General features: G+C 36.9%; 1 protein-coding gene across 9 annotated transcripts in view; it reads left to right on the top strand.

Moving 5' to 3' along the window:
• Nucleotides 1-27630, top strand: part of LOC125247827 — a 363538-nt gene that overhangs the window by 263291 nt on the left and 72617 nt on the right. For 2 of the 9 annotated variants that reach the window (XM_048159334.1, XM_048159330.1), the window contains exon 1: nt 1618-5227. The exons of the other annotated variants lie outside the window; for them this stretch is intronic. The gene's annotated coding sequence lies outside the window, so the exon portion shown is untranslated. Of the gene's footprint in view, nt 1-1617; nt 5228-27630 lie in introns of those variants that run through there. 9 annotated transcript variants of the gene reach the window in all.

Here is a 27630-nt window from a genome sequence, read left to right as displayed (position 1 = left end):
GGAAACACAGCTGAGGCCTAGAGTTGCGAGGATTTTTTTCATTAATATAGCCACATAAACAGTAAGGGCCCTATTTTAACGATCTGAAACGCAAGTGTCAAAGCGCGAAGCGCAAGTAACTTTGTGGGCGGGTCTCGGCGCTGTTGCTATTTTCCCGGCGGGATAAATGGCTCTTGCGCCCGGCGCAAATCTAAAATGGGTTGGTCTGAAGTAGCTTCATTAATCATAGGTGTGGTTTGGGCGTAACGTGAAATAAACCAATCAGAGTGTCATCTCCCATTCCCTTTAAGAGCGAGATGCGCTCGCGCCATGGCGGATTGCTATTTACATTGCGTACACGCGATGAGTCAGTTAATATATATGTGTGTGTGTGTATTGGCACGATTGTTCAATTAATTAGCCAATTTCGTTCATCATTATAAGTAGTAATAGGCTGAATTGAAAATAGGTAGCCTAATTCTAATACACGCAATGACTATTCATCATTACATTTTTATATTTATGTACACAATAATATTCTTTTACACTGTAATCCTTTTGTTTTTAATATTTGGCATGTTTGTGTGATGCGCATCCCTGTGTGTAATAAGCAAAGTCAACGCGCACTGTGGACGCGCCCAGAGGCGCAGTTTCTACCAACGCGCTCTAACAAAAAAATATTGCGCCATTGACTTTAGACCAGGTTTGAGTTGGTCTATGGCGCAGTCTATTTTCAGCTCCTTAAAATAGCAATGCGCGGGCAATGCGCCTGAACACACCTCCTTTTTTGCGCTGAACCGCCCAGGGAGCGCAAGTTCATTCACTAGTTTAGCGACGTGCTTCTGTGGAGGGAAAAGCGCGCTTTGCGCGGGTGCAAAATAGGAATGACACATGCGTCGGTGTACAAAGTCAATTGCGCTGGGTGCAAGATAGGGCCCAAAGTGTGCAAACGTGATTTTACTCGGAAAAGATTATTTGCTGACCATTTCTGTCTAAAGTTATTTTCTGTTATACTCCTGATTATATTTGCCCATTTACATTAAAGGGTTAGTTCACCCAAAAATGAAAATTCTGTCATTAATTACTCACCCTCATGTCATTCCAAATCTGTAATTCTTTCATTCATCTTCGGAAACACAAATGAAGACATTTTTGATGAAATCTGAGAGCTTTCTTTCCCACCATAGACAGCTATGAAACTAACACTTCAAAAAGTTCATAAAGAGATCGTAAAACTAAGCCATATGAATTGAGTGGTTTAGTCCAAATTTTCTGAAGAGACTCCATCACTTTATATGATTAACCGATTGAATTTAGCCTTTTATTCAAGTAGAAACATTCATCAATGCGCACATCAGTTGTGGTAAACATGCACGTTTGCTTGACATGATGCGAGAACCAATGAGGTTCATTTTCGTGTGTTACGCAGCATGTTTGAGCTTCTGAAAGAGGCTTGTTCTCACGGGTCAAGCAGGTTTGGTTGAGTTTCTGTTTATCTTCGCTGATCAATGTTCATATGTGAATAAAAGCACTAATTAAATCAGGTTTATCATATAAAGCGATCGAGCCTCTTCAGAAAATTTGGATTAAACTGCTCAATTCATATGGATTAGTTTTATGGTTTTGGAATTGCATGAGGGTGAGTAATTAATGACATAATTTAAATTTTTGGGTGAACTAACCCTTTAAAACTGGAAATATGTGAGTAAAAGTTACAAAAGTTACCTTTAATATTATATTTCATGAACATGAAATTCATTGGGAAGTTCAACTAAAATTGCGTACTCTCTTGTGTAAAACAAAGTTGAATTGTGATTGAGGACTTTTTTTAAAGACCATTATACAATGAAACAGTAAAAAGTATTCTAGATTTCAGTTATTAACATTCTATGACTATGTGATCATGAAGCCCGTCTCACAGCCAAAACCATTGAAAGTTCTGCTTTAGTTGATGTCATGGCTTTGTTTCTCGAACAATCACTGCTACTTTGATTCCAGCAAAAATAGTCAAGATAGCGAGTGGAAAGGAGAGAGCTGACAGCGAGAGAACCGACTGATAACAGCTGGCTTTGTAATGGATGTTAAAACTGGATTATATGGATTTAAACAAGAAATCTGTTATAGGCAGCCAAGCAGAATTGCATATGATTGAGTTTTACCAACCTGGCTTCGGATTTGTAAAACAATAATTAATTTGTTTTCCAGAACTACGCCATGTGCCTGCCATTTGACAGTATCTCATCCATTTATGTTTTAGCACTCCACAAAGTTCAAAACATTGGAAAGAATGAAATAAGAAAAACACTGGATAAAAATCGAGCATTTAACTTGGAAAAAAAAAAGAGAGAGATTGAAATTGAGATCAAAAACAGACCCCCTATTCCCAAAACAAGTTCAACTCAAGTTAAATATGAGAAACGTTTTATTCAAGTTAGTATTTCCCAAAGGTGTATTTATCTATGTGGCTTATTTTTTGTTTACCAGACCCTCAGATTACTCAAAGTGTCTATAAACACTATTTTTTTATGCTTTGTGCATTGCTAATGGACATGATAACCAAATCAAAATATTTTTCTAAAAATTAACACTTTTAAACACTTCATTTTCTGATGAAGGGACTGTGTACACTTCATTTAATGTAGTCCCATCCCTCTTATCATCTGCCCTTGTCCAATATCCCAGCAGGAGCATGTGACCAAGAGAAAACAGCTCTTTTGGCAGCGAGTGCTTAGGCACATATGGAGCTTATTGCACACCAGTCACTGCTGCCATGAGCCCACCATTGCATCTCTCACTTGCTTAACCTGGATCACACATGCATGTTCCAGGAAGCTGAGTGTACCTCTGGATGATGACCGGCTGGCCTTGCTCCTCTGGACCTGCTCCCCAATGCATAAGCCCATCCAGTCCTAGTTTAGCTTTTATCCAACTTTCAATCAACTTACAACACACTTATTGTTCCCATGAAGTTAGGATTAACCCTCAAGTTACAAGTAAGTGTCTTGAGTAGTAGCCTCATGGGCCGCACTCCTACACATGGTGTGTTTGAGCTTCATGTCCTTTCTGATCCCCCCCCCCTCTCACCACTTTGCTTCTAGTCTACTCTCCAACTGTCCTATTTAATTAAAAAGTTGATCTATATCAATTAGTATTTAAACTATGATACTGCAGCCTTATTTCCACAGAGTCAAAAACAGCTGTAAAAATAGCTGTTCGTGGACAAATTAAATAACTATAAAGTGTATTCACATCTACAAGACCAAAAGAGCCCATTGAAGATAGTTGAAGAAACACCCATTTATGTGAGCATCCCGAAGTGGCAGCTGCTGCTTCTCGCTTATGCTGTTGGTTTGCATACTGTTTTGTTTTTGAATTTGTCTGTGTACCTTCCACTTGGTTGCTTGGACTAATTACAATTGGACATACAGTTCCAATTACATACTGGAACTAATCATTAGCCAGACTTGGATTTTACATATTGCCGAAAGATCCTGCTCACCTTATCTGCTCACTATCTATTCAACACAGTTGCTCAATAAGTCTCGATTCTCTAAAATCATATTGCAACAACTCCCAGCTACAGGATATATATCATTTCTTACAGTTTACCATGGAAATATTATGAGTCATGATAACCTTCTGTCCTTAAGCATTTGCAGGAAACTCCTGCAGCTGCCTTACTGTCCATAGGCTCTCCCCGAACCCTGTTTATGCTATCTCTCTCTTAAAAGTTCAAACACTCTTTTCCTCAGAATTTTACAAATAAAATTAATTGTATCTAACTTTACCCCAAAGATCCTTCACATTAGATCTTTTCCCGAAATGCTCTGTTTGTGTCTAGTAAGTGTCTATTATTACTTTTCACTTGATAAACTGTCTTGCTTTTGTTACACTTGCAGTACAGTAAAAAAGCCACATTTAGCAAAATCTGGCTTAGACCCATTCAATTTCTGTAATTATAGACCAATACCTGATCTCTCCCACCTGGTCATACCCCCCTGTTTTTGCTTCATATATACACTTCCTCCTATTTATAGTCAAATGCACTGTATACTGAGATGGCTCAATCTCCTCTCTGTGTATTCTGTTACCCCCTAGTGATATAATGCTGCTACATTTTGTTATTGGACCACTGGTACAGCTCTTTGCTGGTTTACATCTTAGCTAATGGGCAGAAAATGTTAATCTGTATTCAGAATTACAAATCAGCTGCTCCCCAAATCAAGGTGTCCCCCAGGGTTCAGTTCTTGACTCTCTTTAGTTTTGCATTACATCTTGCATTTGTTGATCATATGCTTGATTTTATGACTTGTTGACATAAAGATTTGACTTACTGTGGTGTAATAAACATTGTTGCAAATTGTGCTTATGAAATATGTTGCAAATTGTGCTTGTGAAATATTTCATCAAGGTAACATTTTAGCTGGATGAAACGGACTAGGATTTGTTGAAAGTGCTAATTTTGGTTACGTCAGTTAAAATGATTTCAAGGTTCTTAATATCTGTCAGGTAATGTAATGCTTATCTGTAGGAACATGATCATTTAGGCACGGTCCTCAAATCCGGTTTGCTTTGTGATAGCTAATTATCCCAAATTAAATGTGATAAAAATCCAAAAAGAAACTAAAGTAAGGAAAGGAAGATGAACAACAGTGATACAGAGAGAACAATTTTCCCTAGGACAAGCTAATGAGAATCTGTCATCAGATTTCGTGAAAAGAAAAGGAAAAAAGGAAGAGAATTTCAGCAAGTTCTCCTCATAGGGAGTCATCACCTCCTTTAATAAGAGTCGGGCAGGTGTGTTTCCCTTTTCCAGCTGCTGAGAGAGAGAATGTGTGTACAGGAGTGGAGAGTGAAGGCTAGACACAGAAGGACTCTGCAGAGGAAAGCTGCTCCAGAGAACTGATAGATTGAGAGGTGGAAGCACTAGATGTTTTGAGGCTTTGGACTGGAGGGAAAAATCATTAATGGAGTTGTCAGCAGAGAGTCTGAAATGAAGGTAGAAATGAGTAACCCTAAAAAGCTCGAGACAGTCTTAGTCAGCTTCACTTATCTTTCTGGGCTGGGCTAAGTTCTCTCTCTCTTCACTAGTTCTTTCTCTTCTCTCTTTCGCCCTCTCCTTGCATATGAGTGTAATAAGAGCCATGCGTTGAGTTGTGGATGAGAGGCGTCAGTTTGTAAGAGTGAGAGGAGCAGGGCAAGAACACACACACACTGAGCTGCTGGGAGTTTCAGCGCTGCTTGCAAGGTGAGGGTCCAATCTATCCACTTGATGCTTCTGTGCATGAATTATTATGGACATGGCTGTTGTACTTAATCACAATTTACACAAACAGCTTACAGTTGTGTCTGAAGATGTTGTCTGTACAGTTGTAACTATGTTAGCACTTTTATACATGCATACATCATTAAAGGGCTGACATTTACTGTCAGAGACAAGTGCAATATTAAATATGTATGCACTGTTACATAGGCAAGTTTTAACACAAGTGAAGTTTCTTTAAGTCTGCATAGTGTACAAGTGTGATAATGGGATGATACCACTAGCAGAGTATAGTTTGACTTGTAGATCAGGTGATTATATTGGTACTTCATAAAAGTATTGACATTTCTTGCTTTTTTATTTATTTTTTATATATCAAACCTTGCAAGTTTTTATTTTTTAAATCAACTAGAGAATTTGAAATCTCAAATAATTTATTGATTTATTTCAAACTGTCATATTTAGGTAAAATGTTTTAATTTATTTTCAGTGTTATTTCTTTATTATATTTATCATTTTTCTCTATATACTGAGAGTCTGTGTGTGTGTGTGTTGTATGTGTGTATATATATATATATATATATATATATATATATATATATATATATATATATATATATGTATGTATGTATGTATATATATATATATATATATATATATCACTCTAATGTATGTATATAGTCACGCCAATGTATGTTTAATGTATGCATTGAAGAGTTTTATTCAGGATCTATATCATGATGCTGGCATGCTCCCATAATTTCTGCAGCTCATTACACTATACACACCTCAGCTGTGCAGCTGTAAAGTTGTCAGGGACCAGAATTCCTGTACATGACACTGAGCCAGTTTTAAGCTTTTATTCATAGATTTACTGTCCTCTGGTTGCTCATAAAGGAAGCCTCCCAGGTAAGTCACGTTGGGAGGTCACTCACAGAGGTCAGGTCAGGTACTGGAATCTCAGATATTCTTCACTGGCAACCTGCATCCTCCCCTCCCATCTTTTCCTCTGCTCTCCCCTGTGGCACTTTCCATTAATGCATGCTCAGTCCTGTCATTGAAAGCTAGTATGGATATTCCAGGAAAGTAAACAGTTGGCAGTGTTAGGTTACAACCATGCCCACGCTGTTTCTGTTTGTTTGTTTGTTTGTTTATCAGTGATATAGTTTCTGTTTACCAAAAGCTAGCAGATTTTTCTCTTAGAGGATGTGTGTGTATATCTAGGCATCTCTGTTACTGAATTATGTGGAATATTGACGTAATATTTAAGAGGTTTTATAAATTGATGCCCAGCTTTAAAAAAGGATGGGGTGAACATTTCTATTTTTTATCATAGTAACTGTTATTGTAATATATTTTCTCAGGCAGTGAGTATGTTTTTTTTTTTTTTTTTTTCAAAAACCAAACCAGATGATGCATATTGAAACCTCCTGCAAAACATACATGAATTTTGTGGCTGCAGAAGTTGTACAGTAGTGTATAATTACGTGTCTTGCTGTAATCCATAATTGCGTAAATAGAAGGCAGTTAATTGCTGAACTTCATATGAGTATTACATTTCTAGCATCAAATCCACCAATTCTCAAACCTAACACAGCACACTATCTGTATGTTTTACCCCAACTTGTAGTGTATTTTTAACTTATTTATGTATGTATGTATGTATGTATGTATGTAAGTAATTTTTGCTTGCAGTTACACATACATCATATTAGTACAAATCCCATTAAAGACATGTATTTAGGACACCATGTGTGTCTTGTCAACAGTGGTTATGCATATGTAAACAGATTTATACAAACAAATTCTCTGAGCCATGTAAAATGACTAAAAAGGCCAAGAATAAAAGATAGAAAAAAACAGGCATTACTAAACAAAGCCACCTGGAGAAGAGTCTTGGAGCACATCCTATAATAATATCTGATGGCATAAAAGTTGGAAGTTTCACATCAGAGGCTGAAGTTAATCACTGAATAAAATGTGGTTGAGGAGTATGCTGTGTTTTAACAGGGATGGATGTAGTGGTGCTAGGAGATTGCAAGTATTATCTGATGATTTGGATTGCTACTACATGTAAAGAGTGCTTAGAGATAATATACTGTAGAAACAAATGAGGAAAGAAAGAATGAGGGTAGAGAATGAAGAGCAGATATGAAGAGGAGATTGAGATTGTGGCCACCAGATGGCCCTTTAAATATAGTGAATGGAATGAAATCCGTGTCCAGACAGTCTTGTTTCCTTATGTAACCTCTCACCTCAGCTCTCCTTTCTCTCTCTCTCTCTCTCTCTCTCTCATTCAGCTGTCTGGGTCCGTGCCAATATTTCCCCTGTGTAGTTCTCATTACTCTAATAATGGCTCTGGACTGAACTCATCACAGCATGTCATCTGCCCTCTCAGATTTTGCTTGTTTCCTTTCTGTCTTCACTGCTGCCCCTTTAAGCTCTTTCTCTCTCTCACATACACACAAACAAAAAATGATGTAACACTGGAATCAGACCTTCAAACTCCCAGAATTCTCAGCAACAGCTAAGACGTTTTTCTTTCTGCTTTCACTCAGAAATTGCTACATTTCACAAATAATTACATAGAAACAGCAAGTAACATTGAATTTAACATGAAATTTAGAAAGTAAAAAGACTGAAATAGTATACACAGATAATCTCATAACTCGTAATAATGAGAAACTTCAAACTTCATACCTCAAATCACGTGGCCTGTATTAGGAGTGATAGGTCTTGTGATATTTCCCCAGTGGATGATAAAATGTGCAACAACTCCAGGAGGAACCACAAGCCATATCCAGCAGGAATATTGTTTTATTTAATTTAACCTGGGCCAGTAACTCGTTCCAAGTGCACGATGAATTCTACGAAAGAGCAAAAAAATCGTGTTGCTTGCTCATCTGAAAGTTGATGTCATAATGCCAGGGTGTTGCTATGTGTTTGCTAAGGATTTCTTGGTGGTTAATGCATCGCTTCAATGCATTAACCACCCAGAAATCCTTAGCAAACACATAGCAACACCCTGGCATTATGACATCAACTTTCAGATGAGCAAGCAACACGATTTTTTTGCTCTTTCGTAGAACACAGAAAGAGATATTTTGTAGATTGTTCAAGGTGCTCATTTCCATACAATGAAAATACAATGAAAACAATGATCACACTGTTTAGCTCCACAAAAATCAACGTAAATGTAGAATAAAAATAGTACATATAACTCATGTGCTGTATTCCAAATCTTTTGAAGCCATAGAATTCTGTAGTTTTGTGATGAACAGAACGAAATTTCTGAAATATCGGCATTTATTTTTGCTCCACTAATCCAATTAATAAAGGCCTTCTAAAGCAAAGCGATGAATTTGTGTAAGAAAAATATCCATATTTAACAAGTTATAAAGTAAAATATGTCGCTTCCGCCAGATCGCCTTCCATATTCCAGATCCAGATCGCCGTCGTGTCAGTTAAGCTTTTTTCGTAAGTTGAATACGGAAGGCGTAGAACATAGCATTAGCGTTTTGCTTACGCTATGGGGACCATGTGGAGTACGTTTTGCTTTGGATGGATGTACTTTCTTGAGCTTTATACTCGTTGGTCGCGTTCACTGCCATTATAAAGCTTAGATGTGTCAGGATGTTTATTTATACAACTCTGATTGTGTTCATCTGAAAAAATAGTCATATACACCTAAGATGGCTTGAGGGTGAGTAAAGCTTGGGGTAAGTTTTATTTGAATGTGAACTAATCCTTTAGAACATGCAAATGTGTCGCAATCAATCAAGACACAGGAACCAATGTTTAACTTGGCATGATGTGTCTTGTGGGGGTGAGATTTCCATCAGCATGCCTATGACTGAAGTTAGGCTTAAGGCAAAACCACGTTTCCATGCAAATTTTGGTGTCAAACAAATCGCTGATAGCCCATCCACATGATGTTGGAACATTTAGTTAAGATAATCCACTAGACGTTTAGGTACCACCAAAATAAATGAGGTGTGTGACATGCAGAGGCTGTGTTGCGCAAACTTCTTTTATAAACTGTTATAGTCCATACCCTCCAAAGGTTAACATGCTACTACCACCTCATTTGGCTTGAGTGTGCAGATTATGTATTTTTCTCTTCGAGTTCTGTTTTGAACATTAATGAACTCTATGGCTTTCAAAAAAGAGCAGTCTGCTCTTTGTCCCATGTTATTTATGGAAAAAATTGGGGCAATACATAATAATAAATTAGCATTGGCCAATAAACTTTAATTCTGCCCTCAGGACTACTTGAGTAATTGTGACAAACACATAAGCAGGAGTAAAGAAAGTGTTTTTGGAGAGATTTCATCACTAGTTTGGGGTCATCTGTAGCTGATTTCTTGGCTCAGCTTCTAGACCAAAGCCACTGATCATTTGTATACCTTTTTTCATCAGTGATAAGTACAGCAATTAGACTGATGGATTGCTCCGAACGCAGTTGGATACTTTCAGGGGAATCGGTAGTTGTTATCAGGCCCGCAGATTGTAATGTTGCACCAACAACCAAACATTGTAATCCCCTTAAATTGTACACAGACGAGTTTCCCATGTCAATTAGCACACAGATGATGTCAGAGTTTAGCGTATGTCCACTGATTCTTTGGGGGGGTAACAAAGTCTAATAAATAACAAAGCTCAATATTAGCAGGGCTTTGATATTTTTTTATATAACATACATATATGCTTCCCTTGCCGTCCATCCTTTTAAACTATTTCCAAGACAGTCAGTCTATGAGCTCTCTTTTATGTGGTTCATATTTCTGTTGTATGAACTATATACAGACTTTATTTTTGGATGTTTTTTTGTTTTGAAGGTCACCAGTAAGCACATGCACACTCAGTTGGAGTATGTGTCTAGTAATTTTAGATTTGTTGTGGTAACATAGCTGAATGGACTGTTATAGTCAAATTTTTAGTCTGTGTCAATCATGTCTGTGCTGTTGTTTTCCTTTCTGAATATTGTAGATTGTCCTTGTCTTTGTACAGTAGATGGTAAATTGATTGCATTCTTGTTTTGCATGTTAGCATCAGCCGTTGGTAAAATCCTATATATTGCTTCACCAGACCCATGCTGAATCCTGCATTCTGTATGCATTATAAAGTATGGATTAGATTAGGATATGTGAGTCCCAAATCATAGTACATTGAAAACAAGACCTCAAAGATGTCCAGGTGGTGGACTACTACTATATAGATTTAAAGCATACTTAAACAACTAGCAACTAACAACACTGTATGTCCTAATAATTGTCATAGACGTAAGAAAATTGGCATATATTTGGAGCTCAAAAAATTCTGTGTGAATGGTGATTTACATAAGAATGCAAACAAATCTGTTATGGTAGTAAGTCCCAATACTAGTGTTCTTATTTAAAACATACTTTAAATTAACAATTTTACTGCCAACGACGCAATATGTACATATAACTACATATATACACAATATACAAACTAGCATGAAGCCACAGCCTTTCATCGTCATTAAAAGCAGAACAAATGTCAATTTTACATTAATTGACGCAATGTTTTGCGAACGACTTACACCGAAATTTGTTCTGCTCATGGTAGTATCTCCCAATACTAGAGTAGTTCATAGCTTTAATACTTTAACCATTTCCCCACCATTGACGGAATTTTCCTGCTCTCCATGTTTTCACTGTTATATAAGAGTACTGAATCTTCTGATCAAAACACAGGTAAAGAAGAAGCAAAAACAAGCGATGGCATAATGTAAGCAGATGCATATGTAAAACAACATGATCATTAACATTAAACAGCATATAAATCAAACTGCCTAATGTTACCGAATGAAATTGGCCAGGACGAGCTATAGGACTGTGAAACTTTGGGGGTGTTGATGGACTCGATCGACTCCATCTATGTTTAGATCATCGTTGTGAATCCGATCTGTGAAATGTGATTTTCTCAGCTATTTTGCTCATAATGTTGCTTTTTTTAATTAAACTTACCCACATTATATTGTGTTGATAAAAAAAGAATGATTGTTTATTAAAAAAAGAATGCATCCAGAGCTCCAGACTAACATTTGAGAGCAGTGACACTGTTTCCACTAATGCTTAATTTCCACTGAGCAATACAGCACAGGACAGTACAGTTCAGTATGATTCGGGATGGTAAACTCTGTCATTGTCATTTCCCTTGTAGCAGGCGCTAGTGCCGATTCTCTGTCAACCAATCAACGTTCTGCAGTGAGTCTAGCTCCACACTTTAGTACCAGACTAGTACCAGAAAGAGTTTAGTAAAAACTGACAAGTAACAATTTTAAACAACGCCAACACAGTATGTCCTTTTCATATATGGTATACAAATTGCCTTGTTTGTGTGTCTCATTAATGCAACAGAAGCAGCACAAATTTCTTTCTAAATCTTTCTTAAAACCATTGTTACATAAATAGTTAAATTCAATGTGTCAGTTTATGTAAGAACATTTCATCTTGCTCATGTTTCATAAATGACCCCCTTTGAGTGTATCTGGATCCATGTTGCCTCCAGGATATACGTTTCGAGACGTGTGAGTGTTTGCGTGTAGGTTTGTTTGGCCACGCCTGGCTGATAACGGAAATGTTTAATCGCTTTTTTTGCGCCGCTCGCTCCAGGGGAAGGGTGATAAACATAAAGCTCACGTCTGGTTTGTCTATATGCTCAGACAGTAGTTGTTCCTTCTATACCGGAGGAGAGGATGTTGGGGGAGGGATGGAGAGGTTTTGTGATTGCTACGGTTGTTGCTTGCTGTAGGCACTTGACTTTACAGCATCAAGCTTCGTCCGGCCCACCTCCTGTATCAATTGTATGTTTATTATGATAGCAGTAAAACTATACGAGCCCCGCCCTGCTCCGAGGGGAGCAAGGGGAAGGAAAAAATAAGGAAGGAGAGAGCTGCTAGATTGGCTCCAGACTGCATCCTCACCCAAATTAGACACCGTCCTGCCAAGATCATAAGGCGCAGTGGAGTGCATATGAAAAAAAAAAAACACAAATACGGCACCGTTACATACACATTCATACACACTCTAAGGCCTAAATGCAGCTGTGTGCAAGTATTTGTTTGTGTATTGGGGAGGTTATAATTGAGGAATCACAGACTTCTCAGAGAAATAATGTGGATCTGGTGTTTTTTTTGGTCCAAAATTCTGAAGATTTTGAAGAAATATCTCAGGGTTTTATCAACTCAATGTGTTTGTACTGTATCTGTGGCACGCTGTTGATTACTCACAGAAGAGGCGACATGTTTACAGTAAATAGACTCATAATGGAAGCTTAGGAGGCAAATGGGCCAAAAGGATTAAAAGCAGAAATGTGAAGCGTGTATTTATGTTAAGCTGTTTCATGAATCACTAAAAATGAGTAGTATGCTGTAGTTGACTAAATCATCCTTTTGAGGTGGGACTGCTATTTTAGGTGGAATAACTTCTGGTTATGCATTACCTTTGTAGTTTTTGAGGGTGGAGATTGCAGAACATCAACAAAGACACACATGTAGTTACGTTACGCCTCTTCCTAATGTCCTCGCACAGAGACCAACAGTAAGAATGGCCCGCTGGCCCAGGGCATTGTGAGAGCGCTTTGGGCCAGTTGACGCAACAGTCATTTATTCTTTTGGGCTAGTTCTGTGTTGCAGTTCACTGACTTTGTAAGTCCATTTTCTTGTACGTTGTTGCAAATCCTACTGATTTGTGACCAAGGTAATGGTATCAAATTGGTTAGAATAGATTAGGTTTTGTTAAAATTGTAAAAATTACTTGTGTTGGTCTTGAAAGCATCAAAGAGAACCCTAACTACAAACAAGTTAGTAATGTTTTAGATCGTATGCCTATCTTTTCCCAACAAAAGTGTGTAAATAAATAAGAAACAACAGCAGAGTGTCTAAAAACCCTCTTCTGTGCAGACTGAAGAGCTACTTCCTTCTGCCATGGTTTCAAATCTCAAGTTGACAGTTTACCAGTCGTGACCAACAAAGGAACGCTGAGTGGCTTCATTGAAGCTTATTGTATTATGTAGAGTACAGTATTATGAGAGAGAGATCGACTAAGCCGATGGCCTGGAGCTCACATCTCTGAAAACGTCTAAACAAACTGTCAAATAGGTGCTATGTTTATAAGTCGCATATTTGAGGTCTAAATAACATCATTGACAGCTAAAAACTCTTAAAACTACATGCCGTGACACAACAAAAGTAGCATTTGTAAAATTATGGTGGGTTTGCTCGTCCGCCATGACACTCACTGTGAGAACCCATGGTGATACTGGTAAAATATCGCATTGCTGGAAAAGGCTCTCAGCCAATATGTTGTGTGTATATATATATATATATATATATTATTGATAACTGTTTCCAGGAACCGTTTCACCATTTGTATCACTCTGCTTGCAGCATTTCTCACAGTGACTGTTTTAAAAAATATAAAATATAAAACTTTTTTTCTAATAAAACCGAGAAATGCTAGCTTGGACCCTGCAGGCAAAGCATTGTAATTTAGATCATCCTCTAACCCCAAGCATATGAGCAATAGTAATATTGCTTGGCTATTAATACAGCCAGAATAATGATTAATGACTCACTCTTAGAGGCTTTAATATGAACAGTTAATCTGGGTTTCATCCAGAGCACTCAAACGGTCAGCCAAACAGTTTGATTCACGCACTCACACTATCAGGCGTAATAAGCGAATCAAGATCAAGAATCCAGTTTTCCCATTTTTAAATCCACTTTAATAGAAAATGCAAAACACATTTCAGGTCTGTATAATGAAGGCATTACAGTATGGAAAATGAGATGTCATGGTGCAGAGGCTTGGCGGTGATGGTCCTGCGAACGGCTATAAATGTCTTCTGTGTGTGTGTGTGATGTATCCAGACAGAGCAGGTCTCCCCCTCCATCACCCCAAGGTGATTCCCAATGGCTGCACGCCCAGTGTGTCTCATACACATACACACACAAAATCACACACACATCCCATATTCCAGACACTGAGGGGGATTCACTAAGAATGATAGTGCCGTATATTTTCATGCAATATTTTAGCATCCAATTCAGAATTGTGCAAATCGTAAAACTGAAAGTCTGAAATGATGCATTTACATAAACTATCAGTTTTATTTCACATGGAAAAGGGTCTCTTTCCTCATGGGGGCTGCCATTTTGAGATCACATGACCAACCAAGTGTTACCAGAGGCAGTATATAGCAGAGACGGGCCACTTGTATTACATTGAATTGGAGAAATTGAAAACCGCAGCTTTAGTAAAATAAGTCCTGCTTAGTGTTGTATTAGTTTAGTATTATAGTTTATATATATCCATTTTTAAATTTATAATATAGTTTTTTTTATTTTTTTTTATTTCAGTTTTAACTTTTATTTTAATACATCAAGTTTACCTAAATGAAAATGAGAAACATTGCTTTGGCAAATAGCTGAAATAGAGAAGTTAAGGTTTTTATTTTTTAATTTATTTAAGTTTTATTTATTTATTTTTTTTTTTTTTTTATAGTTTTAGTTAACTATAATAACCCTAGTCTCACCTTTCAAATAAAACAGCCAAACACAAATTAGCAAAGTCAGCTTGTTGGTAGTGATGGGAGAAATTAAGATTTTTGAAACTTTGAATCAATTGAACCAATTGCTTCGCAAAATGATTCACTGTTTTGAAGCGCTCAAAACGCCACACAATGGTGATGTCTGCTGGTCAGAACAGTGCAAATGCAACGAAAAAGCCAAAACATAACATAAAACATAAAAACACCTTTTTCAAACCCATTGCAAATATTCTGTTGAAACTGTAATCTATTAAATGCAATTAAAAAAAAACATCTAATACCATTAAATATAAAGTGTCTGTATAATATGGGTTATTTTATTGAATTGTAGAGCTTGTTTTATGGAGAGTTTGGTTAATCAGGTAAAAAAGAGACTTTTAACTACAACGCTTTTTTATTATACAAATGTGTCAATGTCTACAGATTTATAAAATTTATCTGGTAAGATACTAGTTGCAGAGATCATCGCCCTTTAGTGGAACCACTGAAATTACGAAACAGTCATGACGTAACAAAGCCTAGTTTACTGAAATCACGTTAACTTGGCAGTTTGATACACGCTCCGAATCACTGGTTCGAAAACAAATGATTTGCAAAGGTTTCTAAGCTTCACTAGCTGTTGGTCGTTATGTTCTTCAGTTCTTCTTGATATGTCTTAGAAACAGCTGAAAGTGGTTGGTGTTGCAGTCTTTGCTCTATGCTGAGCATGCGCATTTGCTGAACCAACCTGAAATGTAGTTTTTTACCATTATTTGGCTTTGATAACTTTCATGTAATATTGTATTGCTTATTTGAAATGTGTTATTGAGCTTTTGAGATTTCAGTATATCCCATTCAATTAAATAGGAGCTATACTTCCCAAGATGGCCACTGAGCAAACTGACTTGCCTTGAAAGTTATTTTGATACTATGCCAGTGTCTCATTTGATCCACCCAATCAAATGAGACATACAATAATCAATGAAGCTGTATACGTTGGACAGTGACACTCTTATTTACATAATGCCAGTTTTATTGAGAGGATTTGCAAGCATGCAGAACTCCGCATTGGACAAAAACTCTGGATTTGAGGGGTGAGTGGATTCTAACTTAAACACCTCTGATTGGATATTGCATTCAAGATATCAACAGATATGTCTGTGATTGGCTACATAGCTCAACGCTGCGAAAACACATTGTAATGCCATATAAATAAACGTGACGTGACTTTACTGGAGTGCTAATTTGCAGAGCTTGTGCTAACATACCCATGTTGCTACGATCAGATGCTTTTCTTATGCTTTCTATAAAAATGCTTTCTTTTTTTGTGTTTATTTTGTTACTGAGAGGAAAGCGCGCAGCACATATTTACATATTCATCGAAACGTCGCTCTCAGTAGCGTGGGTGGTGTCAGATGTTCAATAACAGTATATTGCTTCTCACGTATTTCGAACTTCGTTTTACCCCTAAACGAAGAACGAAAAAGAACTTCGCCATGAGTATATCGGGGCCTTGCACACACTCCATCTTAATATCTTTGCTTATTGTTCTTATTCTGTTCATTGGTTATTTTATTTATAAATGGATTTTGTTGTTTTCATGAAACTGTTGGCTGACCATAAATCACAAATTTGAGAGTAGGCATTGAGGTCCTCTCTATTTCACCAAGGTCCACTCATTTTAAAGTTTCTGGCCTCGCCACTATGCTACGCACTAACCTCTCTGACACTTTTGCTATGAGAGAAAATGGAAATGGCTCATAGTTCCATCTGGGATGTGCTTTTCGTGTGCGCTCATGAGGAACTTTGTGTCTTTATCTGAATTCAATCCAGATTGAATCTGTTTGCTTCTAAACATGTCAAGGATCTGTCAGGTTTAGACATATAGAATACTGTACCCTGATCCCACGGCGTTTGCCTTTGATGGACAGACAGCTTCACTCGGCCGAGTGCGGTCACCATGGAGAACGGCTAATGTAATGTTTTCCAGCCTGTACCGGTCTTGTTTCCATTTTGGTCTGGCCTGAGTGACCCTCTGTAATTCTGCGATGCTTGGTGCGCAGATGGAGAGATTATGCTCTGTTTTGTCTGTCTTCATCCATTCTTTTTTTCAAAATCGTTGTGTATATGTGCTTGAGAGTCCCTGGTTGGAACCATATTTACTTTAAATATAGACTGTGTGTGTGTGTTTGCATTTTTAATAATAAACCAGATCTTTATCTTTTCTGAAGGTAATTTAAGCGCTAAGGTGTTCTGGGTAGTTTCTTACTTCACACACACCAAAAAAGCAAGTCTTGATGACATTCTGGCATCTAGATATGGCCGGGGTTTAAATGTGTGAATGAATTAATGTTTTCTCTGGCTATTTTATTGCCTTGCAGGTGAAAACTGTAAATCTGATCACTTAGAAAAGTATTTCTTCTCAAAAAGCTGCAACATTTAATGGTTTTCTGCTTTAAAGTACCAATCATTATTTTTGCAGTTCTGTTTGGTGCCACTAGAGGCACAAAATGTGTATATACACTACCGCTCAAAAGTTTGGGATCGGTAAGATTTTTAATGTTTTTAAAAGAAGTTTTGTCTGCTCACCAAGGCTTAATTTATTTAATTAAAAATACAGTAAAAACAGTAATATTGTGAGTACACAAATATTTTGTACAATTGTAAACAATAAATTTGAGCACCAAATTTACATATTAGAATGATTTCTGAAGGATCATGTGACACTGAAGACTGGAGTAATGATGCTGAAAATTCAGCTTTGCCAACACAAGAATAAATTACAAGTCATTTTAAATTGTAATAATATTTCACAATATTACTGTTTTTACTGTATTTTTAATTAAGTAAATGCACCCTTGGTGAGCAGACGAAACTTCTTTTAAAAACATTAAAATCTTACCGATCCCAAACTTTTGAGCGGTAGTGTATATATATATAATTACGTTAGGTTCCTGTGATGGGTAGGTTTAGGTGTGGTGTAGGGAAGGGCCATACTATAGTGACTTTTAAGATTTTGTCAAGCATTCTTATATACGACTTTTAAAATGTTGTTGTAAATTCCTCATCTTACTATCTTAGTGGGGTCATTTGGACCCCACAAAGTAGTATAAACAAGGATGTGTGTGTGTAAAGTGCACATGTGCCTGAGTGCGTGCCGCACGTCTTAGCCTCTAGGTCGCCATGTCTAATGGGAAAAGAAAGGCGCTAAATTGGAATCAGAAGGCACTCTGGATGCGTTTGGGTGGGTCTGTCCATCTTCAGCGCTTAGACTCACTTTAAAGATAACAGATATTTAAGTAAACGAAAGCAGTGAAGCCTGAACATCCTGATTTGTATGACCACAAACGACTCGTCTCACTTTGTGTCGTTAAACAAATGTCAAACCCGAACTCAGACAATTACTGGAGACATACACAAGAAGGAGTTTTAGACAGTCGCCGTCAAATTTGCTCAGTTTTCTGTAAATCAGTGATTGTTTGTTTGAAATGGCCGAGAAAACTGGAAACTGACGCAGGATCAGTGAGAAATGGACTTCTGGGAGATGTTGAGAGGTTGACTGAAAGGTTACACAGTGTGTGGCGTGGTTGGATGAGCCACTGGAGAGTGAGAAGGTGACAGGGATTGTTTAAAGAGTTCACCGAGGGTAGTGCTGATGGAAGGTGCTGTTTAATAGACAAAAGGAGGGTTGAGTGACGACTGCTGGATCAAGTGTGTGTGTTGATACTGTAGCTGAGTGACATGGTTTTTTGGGGGAGGTGAACTGGTGGCTTAGAATCAGTCAAATGCCAAAAGAGGGACTGTGTGAGAAAGAGAGGAGGAAAGAAGATGATCACGATGCCCCCATCTGTTTGCCACATGCAAACCCCTGCAGCAGCTCCATAAATCTCAGATGCGCTCAACAATGCAAGGTCACATTCCGCTGGTCTAAAACGTGCGAGGATACCTCACCACAAATGTGCTTTACTCGTTTGTACTCGCAGCACAGAAAAATCACTAATTAGATCTTTAATGAAGCTGTCTATTTATCTCCTGAGAAAAATGCTCAAGTCACATGTGTCTCCTAGTGTTTCAGAAGAGATCTCAATGTCAGTGCTCAGGTTAAACCTTACCAATATAATTATGATTAACATTCTTATAATTAAGATTAACAATCTAATTATGCACTAAGATCAGTCAGACAATAAATATAAACAACTAAAATAATAATATAGTGTGCTCTGTATACTAAAAGTTATTTCCCTTTACTTTTATATTGTAGATTGCTATAAATATATATAGTTTGGAGTCAGTAAGTTTTTATTATTATTATTATTATTTAAAAAAAAGTAATACTTTTCATCAAGGACATTGATCAAAAGTGACAGTAAAGATATTTATAATGTTACAAAAGATTTCTATTAAAAATAAATTCTGTTCTTTTGAACGTTCTATGCATGAAATGATCTTGAAAAATAAGCATATCATTTTAGAATTATTTATGAAGGATCTTCAGTGACACTAAAGACTGGAGTATGATGCTGAAAATTCAGCTTTTGTATCAGGAATAAACTGCATCTATATATATACACGCACATGCACACAAATAGAAAACACTTATTTTAAATTCTAATATAATTTCACAATATTACTATTTAGACTTCTTTTAACAACATTTAAAAAAAAATTTAACTTACTCCAAACTTTTGAATGGAAAAATGAAATGGATTATATTTATTTTTGGTCTTATGTATATTTGGTCTTGTTTTCCTGTGTAAAGGTCTAGTTGTCTATTACAAGTCACATTATAGTTTCTTCAGATCAGTGTTTTTGTTTTTTGTTTTTTTTGAAAGCTCTAGTATATGGCTGTTTTTCTGTCTGAAAAACTTGAGAATAAAAAGTTCTTTGTGGAACATCAAACGATTCTTAAAATCCAATTTTGATTTTAATTGAATTCCTTTATTTATTTCCCCTACTCACATTCACAAAACTGTTTTGGCAGTGTAGTAATAACCCATAACCCCCTGCTGCTCTGCCACACTGTATACATTCGAAGCGACCCACCCTCCTCCTGCCCCGCACACAGGCCCAGGGTCAAAGAGGTCGTCACCCTTTCCTCCAGCGAGAGTGTGCGGATGATTTGGGTTTTCCTGTAGCGCACTGATGACTGCTGGCAGTCCTCCCACGAGCACTTCTGTTTTGACAATGCCATAATAATGCCAGCTGTTTTGTTTCTCTCTCTATCTCGCTCTCAGTGATCGGGAACCTCTGTTGACAGCTCAGATGTTCCTGCCCGTACTGACACTCTCCCCGTTGCCACATGTTTACACACATATCCAGCCATAATGACAGCATGCCAGTAGATTCCTGCGAGCATGTGCGCACATATGCGGCTGTGCATCAACCGTCTGCTGCCGGCCACAAATCATGCCTGAGCTTTGTTCTGCAGTGGTTTCCCAATTTTTTTGTATGGTAGATCGCTATCAGTAAAATTCCTCTATGTATACGGTTAAGTGATATCTGTATCTTAAGATGGATCTGTGTTGGTGATTGTAATCGGTTAATTGAAATAGACACACTGGCCGTGTTCCACATCCTGCACCCAAATCAGTAAAACCATTTCCTTTCCAAGGTAGCAACATTTCCCTGAGGGGAAAAAAAAAAGTTTTTCAAATAGCTTTTTATCTTATAGTTTATAATGCAGAGACAATTATAATTAAATCATTAGAGCTTTAGGTGGGATTTGTCCAACCAATGAAAGACTTGGGGAATGTTTAAGGAAATTATTGGGCCCTATTTTAACGATCTAAGCACATGTTCTAAATCGCATGGCGCAAGTGCACTTGGGCGTGTCCAAATCCACTTTTGCTAGTTTAACGATGGGAAAAATGGTCAGTGCATGGTCTAAAAGTGTTGTCCCTATTCTCTTAATGAGTAATGGGTGTGTTTTGGGCGTAACGTGCAATAAACCAATCAGAGTCTCATCTCCCATTCACTTCAAAAGCCAGTTGCGCTCACGCCATGGCGGATTCACAATTTATATGGCGGAATTTGCAAGTGGAAAAACTGAATGCTTCTCTAGCGAGGAGCTTAAAGTGTGCGAGCAAACCATCTACAGGGCAAGTCGGATTCCACCAAAGCATTTTTATCTTTATGCACACAACAATAATCTTTTACATTGTAATCCTTTTATTTTTAATATTTGGCATGTTTGTGTGCTGCTGCGCATCCCTGTATGTGTAATAAGCGGAGTGCACGCGTGTTATGCACAGTCATTTTCAGTTGCCTCAAAATAGTAACGCGCCAACAATGCGCTTGAACACACCTCGTTTTCAGACCAGCATGCCCATGGGTGAACAGATGGGTGCAAATGCATTTGCTATTTAAACAACGTGGCGCTGGACGTGAAAACGATAATTGCATCAGTCTGAAATTAGCAAAAAGCCACTTGCGTTGCACCTAGCATTGCATTATGCCGGGTGTATGATAGGACCCATTCTTTTTTTTAATCCCATTTGGAGATGCCTGATTAGTTACGGCTAGAATTTTAAGAATCGACTACAATTCCATATATTCAGATTTGACAGAGTCTAAATAAATTTTCAGAATAAAATCGATTCTTAAACAATGCAATAAATAATGCAATTAACTCTTTTGAATGAATCTGTTGAGTGAATGGTTGACACTCACCCATCGCCACCTACTGATGTAATGATGTAACCTATTGAATCACTGAATCTGTCACTGAACTAATCTAATTTCGCTCTACTATCCAGGGTTAATATCATTAACTAAAATGATTAAAAACATTTTTTTTTTTTTATTTAAATAAAGCTTAATTTTTTTTGATAAGCACTAAAATTACTAACTGAAAATAAATAAAAACTAAAACTGAAATAAAAATAAAAGAAACCTAAATAACCTAAAAATTAAAAAAAATTAAAACTATTAAAAAGAACATAGCAAAATTGCAAAAAAAAGCTAAAATGAAAACTGAAAAAAGCGAATTAATAGTTTTTATTAATATTTTTAAAGTATATAAATAATACTAAATAACCAGCTCTCAAGTCTCTTCTGGAATGTATAGTAATTTGGAAATCGAGGAAATGGACAAGGTCACACAGGATTATTTTAGGCTTTTCAGTGGAGCCTATTCAGCTACCAGGCCAGTAGTTGGCGATGTCACTTTGTAAAGAAACACCACGCGCCTACAGACTGAACACGTAATATGTATGCGCATGACATCACCGTTTTCACAAATTCACGTTTTTATTGTTTACATAGAGACGATAAGGGGATCATTTTCAAAAACTTGCACTTTAAAACCTGTTTTCAAAAGTTTGCATTTTTAGGCCCCCAAAACGCCATTGTCAACTGGCACAATCAAACAAGCTAAAGCGAAGCAGTTTTAAGGTTTGATTTCCGATAAGATTAAGCAGTGATTATGCAGTTTAAAGGAGGATTATGTGAAAGCATTATGTTAGTACGCCGAGTCAACAGCACAACTCTTAACATGAGTCTTTAGTCTTGCCAATGATGCTGTCTTTATCTTCTAACAAGTCTGATTCAGTCAAGGTCTTTTCTTACTCTTTATATTCTAAAAACCCTTATGCGGTGTAATTGTCTCTGTGTTGAAGCAGGTGTACATTAATTGAATGCCAACATTCAGAAATGTTCCACGCAAGTTCCACGACTTTCAGAAATATCTGTGTTCACAAGTAATTCATTAAATTATCAAAGATATTTACAAGCTCCTGCTTTTTGTGTAGGGCTCTTAAAAGTGTTTATTTTTCTGGGGCCTTTGATGCATTAAAGGATTTGTGGTATTCTTTGGACAATCAGAGATGTCATGACGCCATTTTCCTGTGGTTCTGGAGTAATTAGTCACATGGCCTAATGACTTAGGCGATTGGTTCAAAAACTTCTGATGATAAAAGATGGAAAATTTAAAATTTTATACCTCTGTGAGATCCTGCGCCAACCAAGAAACTGCCATTGAGATTCAACTTTCAAATCATTAATGCTCAAAGTTTGTAAGTTAAATGACATGGAGCGATTTTCCCTCTGCACTCTGTAGTTAGTCAATGTCTATTGAGGATTCGACTGAAATGAACTATAAAACAATGTTTTGTTCACAGTAACGGAGAGCTGAACTGAAAGACAATGACACAACAAATCACGATCTCCAACTCTAAATATTTTTAAATGATTTTGAATGTTTAAGTCAGAAACCAAATTGTTGTTTTGGCAGAGGATAAGGTTCAGATGAATAGATAGTTGAACAAGTCTGCAGGCCATCTGTAAAATATTATCTACAATATGACAGGACTCTGCAAATTTAGCGTGAACAAATGCTTTATTGTTTTCAAACCTCAGCTGGTATAAGCGGACAAATGTTACATCTTCTAGGTCACATCTAATGTACAAGTCAGCATGAACATTACGGCCGTCTTTTAGAAGATGTTTTTAGAAGTCTAATGCTTAATATGTCTCTCCAACGGACCAAAAAATGGGAACATCTCTCCATGCAATTTTGTGGGATGTGCATCTGAAAAATTACAGCTTTACCACCAAAGAGAGACAGACTGGGAAAAAAAACCTGAGGCCTCAAATTTTGTTAGATGGTAAGTTAGATATCCTGTCTTTAAGATGTGGAGCCATATATTCCAGTCTTTGGTTTGATTTCATGGAAATGTAGATCAATTGAAATCATTTTGGTGAAAAGGGGGAAGAAAAGTATATAATAACATGGTTGCCAGTGCTGATTCACCTCTAATTTCATGTTCCCATTTAAAAGACAAAGTTCTGTTGGTTGCAGTTTGAGTTGTGGGTGAGAGACCTAATCCAATGAGGAGACCCGAACCTGACGTCACAGCCCTGCTATGGGGTCGGACGGATCCAGAAAAAATATGCTACAAGTTGATGGAGCACCAGTGAAAATACGAGGGGCAATAGGAAAATTCTTGTTATATTCGTTTATCACAGGCAGATGAATGGACAGCTCGGGGTCTGGCCCGAGACCGCGCTGACGGGGCAGAAGGAAAGACGCTCTCGCCAGTTAGCTCAACATGGCTGTTGCGCTACAGACATTCATTGCTTGAAGGAAAATGCATTTTTAAGGACTATTTAACATGGAACATGGAGATATTTTGTCCTCAGAGGTACAAAGTGTGCGCCATTTAAGGGGATAAATCACCCAATGACAAAATTCTGTCAGTATTTACTCACCGTCATGTCTTTCCAAACCCGACTGCTGTTATTTTTTTAACACAGGAGACAAATCTTTGTAGAAAGGTGCAGGATCAGGGAACTATTCAAAATCGCATGGCCCACAAGAGTTCAGTGTGCTGTAGCCTATGCGCTAACTGCTAGGCCAGCTTGAGCTCTGCCAAGCTTATATTTAAAAAAAAAAAAAAAAAAAAAAAAAAAAAAAAAGATTTATGTGTATTTATTTATCCTTCCAATACCTCATGAGAAACAATTGATACACAATCTGAGAAAATGTCACATGCTGTATCAGCCAGGAGGGATATCATGTCAAGCTAAGCAGTGGATTCAATTATTACTTTCGTTTGGCCAATTGATTCTCCATACTGCTTGCATTCACGCTTTCATTGCAGGCCAAGAAAAACCACAATAAATAGTTCTTTCTGAACTACATCAATAGCATCTGTCTCTAGATTAAACAGTAAACAAATAATTTACAAATATGAGGCTAGCTAACCGTCATGTGCTGATTAATTTCACTTAACTTATTTGGGGAACGAGTGACCCCAGTGCAACTTTTTTTAACCTTTTGTTATAGAAGATGGAAATCTCATAAGATTAGAAGTCACAAAATAAACCTCATACTTAAATTTTAAGAGAGTACTTAACTCAAAACAAATATTGGATGCAATGTCTGATTTGTTAGCATATGTTTCTTTTGAGTCAGCTCAAATTAATGATTCTATGAATCTTTTAATCCAGTTTCCAAATCTGGTCTAAATGATGCAGTTTGTCCTTTTGGAACTTGACAGTCTCAGTCTCCTTTTGTGTTCACAAAATGAAATCTCCCTATTCGGACGGGACAAGTTTTCTAAACAATGTTTGAGTTACAGTTCTTAACACCTGACATCTGTGATTTCATGTACCGATTTAGACGGGACTATCATGTGTGTTTTCTAGACGTGGGGCTTTACAGAAGGTCATCTGCTTTGCTTGAGTGCATTATGTATGACACATATGTTTTTTTAATAAATTACTTATTGATATAACTTTATTATTAAAACCCTATTTAAATAAACTTCACATGATTTTATAGAAGTGGCTGTTTAATAAACCCACATAAGTGAGCAGAGACATCTAGACAAGTATCTTACCTGAAACTGATTTGGCTCTATTTATTAATTTTCTAATTTTATTTTATCATCGGATACAATCAATATTGAAATTAAATGAAAGAATGTGAAAGATTGGTGCACAACTGGTAGCTCAGGTCAAAAAACACATGAGGAGAAGTGTTAATATAATAAAATATCTGCAATTACAGATGTTCGCATTCAGTCGGGATTAGATTTCTTAGAGGACCATTGACTGCCGAGAAACAGTAGGTAATTTGCGTTGGAATTTTTACATGGGTTGTGTGAGGGGAAAAAAACAGACTTGGCAGATTCGGACGGGATTAAAATCACAAAGTACGCAAGTGAAACACGAATTTCTGTAACATCATCTCTAATATGAAAAGTTATCCCTAACCCAACCAATAGGACTTTTGAGTATGTTTTGGAACTACTGAAAGAAAATGGCATTGGGGTCTCTAGACAGAACATGTTATTAGAGCAGATAATGGGTTCCTTGTTTGATAACCGCACAAGGATGCATTGCAAAGTGATAAGATGCGAAACATGATTGCATTTAAATGGTTTAACATTGATGCATGATGTCATAATGCTAGCTGCCAACTGAGATATTAGCATAATCATGGTTAGAGTGTTTGATGAGAGCAATAGTTGTGACCAGGATGTGTTGTGTAACCTTCAAAAAGACCAGTGTTCATCTCTCTTTCTTTCTCTCTTGGTTGCAATCTCTGTCCTCTCTTTCATCCTGAGCCAAAGAAAGTCTTTGGACATGTAAGAAGGGGGAGAAAAGGAAAAAAAAAAAAAAAACGGGGAAGAGGGGAGAAAAAAGGGAATAGTTTCTACAGGAATATGGCTTGTATTAATCTAGAAATATTGCTTTACCTCATCTGAACCGAATTATAGAGTTGAACTCAGTGTCCTTTAAAGATGGGCAGACAGCCCCATTCAGCCCATCTGGGCAAGGATGTGCCGGTCCACTGAAACTGTCGCCGGAGAGCGTGGAAAACCTGCAGCACTGCTTTGGGAAATGCTGAGATTTTCCCCCCTTTGGAAAGGATCAAAGTCAAAGAAAAGAAAGTTTTTGTTGTTGGCCTCAAGGGTAGTGTAACTTGGGCATTTTCCAGATGATTTCAGAAAGTTTCTCGCAAGTAAATCATATCTTCTATCACTTTTCCTGTTGTCTGGCTAGAGGCGTAATTATAACCCAATCAAATGAGGGCATTGTTGTTATGAGTAGACTAAGTAATTACGCATGATGACAGTTATTTATTATGACATCCAAAAGTGTGTGTGGGTGAATCTCACAAAAATGTCACATTTCATCCAAAAATCTGAATAACTTTATTTATGTGTTTATGTATCTATTATTCTCAAAAAAAAAATTAAAAACAAAAACAAAAAATATTTTTTTTATTAAATTATCATAAATTAAAGGAAGTACTTTGGAAACACTATAATGACATTTATTTACACATCGCTTACTCTCCACCTTGTTCATAGATGAAAATTCTGTCATCATTTACTCACCCTCAAGGTGTTCCAAACCTGTATGAATTTCTATCATCACAACAGAAGATATTTTGAAGAATATGGGTAACCAAACAGTTGATGTGCCCCATCAGGAAAAAAAAAAAAAAAAAAAAAAAATACTATGGAAGTCAATGGCTGTATTCCTTTTTCACCTCTCCAACAATCTCCTCTGTCTTCGTGCCTGAAACCTGTGGATTAAGTTTTCCTGTATTCTCACTGTTCTCGTAAAAAGTTGTGCACTTTATCCAGTTTCTCCATCATTATCACCATTCACAACGTACAACAAATCCCATCAATCCATCTGTTCAATAAACAACTGTTTGGATTGTTTATATCTGTCTTTGAGTCTGGTTTATCCTGACATAATGAAAATCAAGCAGGGGAGTATGTTTAATATAATAATAATAATAATAATAAAATAAAAGGTTACACTTTATATTAAGTGTCTTTAACTACTATGTACTTACACAAAACAATAAACAATTGTTTGGTACAATGTACTTATTGTGTTTATGTTGAATTGCAAAACACTTTTGCTGTTATCAAGGTGGAATATGGGTAAGGTTAGAGACAGTTTTGGTGGTATGGGTAGGTTTAAGGATGGGTTATGGTGTAAGGGAAGGTCAACAGTGTAATTATAGATGTAATTACAGAAATTATTTACAGATATAATTACATGCAGGCTTTTTAAAATATATAAAATAGTAATAATAATGTTTTTAGGAATAAAACTGCAGATGCAAATAGATAAAGTGTGATAAAATAAACACTTAAAATGTGTGTTTTGAATGTTTTCTTTCCACAGGTCTGAAAGAAAACGTAATACTTAAAGAGATTGTTCACCCAAAAAAGAAAATTTGATGTTTATCTGCTTACCCCCAGGGCATCCAAGATGTAGGTGACTTTGTTTCTTCAGTAGAACACAAATGATGATTTTTAACTCCAACTGTTGCGGTCTGTCAGTCGTATAATGCATGTCAA

This window comes from Megalobrama amblycephala, linkage group LG15, assembly GCF_018812025.1.
Source record: "Megalobrama amblycephala isolate DHTTF-2021 linkage group LG15, ASM1881202v1, whole genome shotgun sequence".
Taxonomy (NCBI): domain Eukaryota; kingdom Metazoa; phylum Chordata; class Actinopteri; order Cypriniformes; family Xenocyprididae; genus Megalobrama; species Megalobrama amblycephala.
This window is presented reverse-complemented; position numbering and strand designations above follow the sequence as displayed.